The following is a 3,052-nucleotide window of genomic DNA, read 5'->3' on the forward strand; positions in this document are numbered from 1 at the left end:
CCTTGGCGTTGGTCTTTTGTCTCCTCAGATGGTCATCAAGCATAATTTGGTGAAGAAAGAATTGGAGCATATCTTTAGCGGCGCCGACAGCATGAAGTTTGCTCCAAGAACTGCAGGTGAGTAGTTGGCTACTTGGTGAATTGCCATACTCTCTTCTTCTTGCTTACGGGGTAAAGAAACATTTGCGAACCTGAGTATTGGGAAATCAAAAAGCCTAACAAAAATTCCATGAGATGCAAGTCTCCTCAGCCATCACACCCTACTCCTTTACAAGGAGTAACAGGATCAAGACGCTGTCACCTAAAAGATTTGTGTTGGTCTCGGTTTTATTCATCAGTCTTGCATTCTCTTGCACACTCTTCCAGTAACCAACCGTTCCCTAAGTTTTCTTGAACCCCTTGTTATCATGAGATGATGCGTAAGCTTTCGTTATCATCCACTCCGTTTCCAAGTAAACAAACGGCTCGACATAGTAAACCCGGTTCATGTTCCCGAGGTTAATCGGTGAATCGTTCGTTACTAGTGAAGCTACGCTTCTAAAATTGTTGTATCATTCATTACGTGCAAACCCAATTATGTGGCTACAGCCCATATATAGTACTTAGGTTTCTATATGATCTATTAGCTCAGCTTAATACCTACGCCTTGGTCTCGATTCGTAATGTAGTCCTAATTTGAAAATGACAAATTTGAGTAAAATACTCATAGCCTCACAAATTCCTCACACCGACGCCTATAATTTTTGCAGAAATTTCGAGATAAAGAAAATTAGAGCACATTATGAGAAATTAATTGATCAGTTGGATATTTGGGAGCTACCCAAAAAATTATTAATTAAATTATAATAGTTATCAGATCACAAGGCCTTTCCAAATGTAATCTTGAGAAAATTTAATGCCACTCAATACTAGATTCTTTTACTGCTTCGTATTTTTGTTGCAGCCTTCACCATTATTTGATGCGCGCATTAGATTATCATGATCAAGTAGGTAAAACTCCGTAATGCTTCTCTTAGTAAGGATATATTATATCTGTATGGATGTACCTACCTGCAGCAACCTGCCCAAGGTGTCACCACGGAGAGGCATTCTTCAGGCAAATGCAGATTCGTTCAGCTGACGAACCCATGACAACATTCTACCGATGCTGCAACGAGAGATGCAATTACGAATGGCGAGACGACTGATCTCATATCTGATGCGCATGGGAGTGGAACTGTTTTCGCTTTCTCAATCAAGCATCGGCGTACTCTTGTCCTATTTCTATTGCTTTCTGCATGCAGACCGGAAAGGAGAGGTAACCGATGGCAACATAAGATTTTGAACAGTCATAATGTATGTGCTTAACTATGCACATAATCTCGTTTCCTTTTTTTTTTGTTTTTTCGCTGTCAAATGTACGATAGCGAAGATTTAAGTGCGAAGTTTTCTATGCACACAACACGTTGCTGCTCGTTATGTCAAGATTGCAGCAGCAGACAGTCGATGAGAAGGAGAAAACAACATATGAAGAGGAGGGAGGACGGCAAGTCCGACAAGTTCACGTGTCCATCCGGAGCAATTGTGCGTTAGAATTAAAGCATGAAGAGGAAGGAGGACAGGAGTCCTCCACACGAGTACGTCCTTTTTTCCTAGAGAGTAATGAAGTGATTGATGCAGCTGCAATCTAAAGTGATCCAGCAGCTCTAAACTACCCCCATATATTACTGATAATCTAATTAATAACTCCCTTTCCCTTGGATGAGGAATCTACATTTGTTTGTTTTTTATGATAATGCATGTCATTGAAAGAAGAAACCCAAAACACTCACAAACAAACAAAAACACCTAGTCAAATTAGAATGGACTCCGTAGGAAGAATTAATGGAGTTTGTGATAAGAACAGACATGACATTGGACTGGGCGTGAGAATGTCCCATAACCAGGACAAGCTAGCATTGGAGGTGATATGGACAGGGCAGCACATCTCACTTGATGCCTGTCCTGTTGGCTTATTAATGCAGTACCACAGCTACCAAGAGCCTTGGGTAAGAAGGAAGATGATCCTAGAGCAGCATGTGGAAGGGTAAAAAATCTCCCTTTTACAAGCGAGAGATTATGTAAGCGGGTAAGTTAGTTAATAAGAAATGATATAAAAAATATGTAATTGATGTCTGATAATTTCATCGCTAATAAAATAAAAATTGATGATAATATATTTTAAATAAGAGTCTAACATTAAGTTAGAACATAGATCGGTGAAATCGATATTATCATAATATATTATAAGAGTGGACTGATGGGTAATATATACAGTAGATTGGTGATCCAATTGAATTCAATAGTGGATCTTGTAATTATGTTTTATTTCTTATAATTTCAACCGGTCAAGTTTGTTCTAAGAATACAATGTAAGCTGATATAAATATTTTATTATCAATATTGTCTACTCAATTAATATCGACGAAGGCATGAAAGTGAAGGAATGTGTATTCATAAAGAAAATGTTTATGATTGAGAGTCCCTTTAATATATTGTAATATATATTTTAGTATTGACTAATGTATAGTAAAGGATTGATATATAAACTCTAATAATTTATTGATTATAAATAGTCGAAAATAAAACGGGGGTACTTCGAGTTATGCAAAAAAGTTCGATCAAGGAACGAAATAAGTGGTACACCATACTAAACCTATTCTATTCATAAGAGTAGGCGCATAAAATGATGGAAAAGATAACTCGAACATCATATTTATAGTTTTGTCTATTACATTGTCCCCTACTTATTCATTTGATATCCTCATCCAGACTTTTTATGAATATTATATCTTTTTAATTTTGTTTAATCTTCAATTTTCAGTTCTAATTGTAGTGCACCTTATCATATTATTTTAACTTGTTAATAACTTTGATGTGGGAGGTTATGTTGATCTTGGTTTTTATGAATCCTGAAGATAAAAGAAAAAGACTGTGACTTTGGTGTTTAGTAGCAGCTTGGTCATCGAGAAGTGGCTAATTGCAAATAGGTTCAGAATGAGAGATGGGTAGTTTTGGAGAGAACAATAATTAGT

At 36.8% G+C, this 3,052-nt stretch overlaps 1 long non-coding RNA gene across 1 annotated transcript; it reads left to right on the top strand.

Moving 5' to 3' along the window:
- The first annotated feature begins 1,045 nt into the window (after positions 1–1,045).
- LOC135658691 (uncharacterized) lies at positions 1,046–1,751 on the top strand. Its single transcript, XR_010505553.1, has 2 exons — positions 1,046–1,296; positions 1,406–1,751. It is a non-coding gene; the product is annotated as an uncharacterized LOC135658691 (long non-coding RNA).
- Positions 1,752–3,052: the final 1,301 nt, after the last annotated feature.

This window comes from Musa acuminata, unplaced genomic scaffold (genome assembly GCF_036884655.1).
Source record: "Musa acuminata AAA Group cultivar baxijiao unplaced genomic scaffold, Cavendish_Baxijiao_AAA HiC_scaffold_412, whole genome shotgun sequence".
Classification (NCBI taxonomy): domain Eukaryota; kingdom Viridiplantae; phylum Streptophyta; class Magnoliopsida; order Zingiberales; family Musaceae; genus Musa; species Musa acuminata.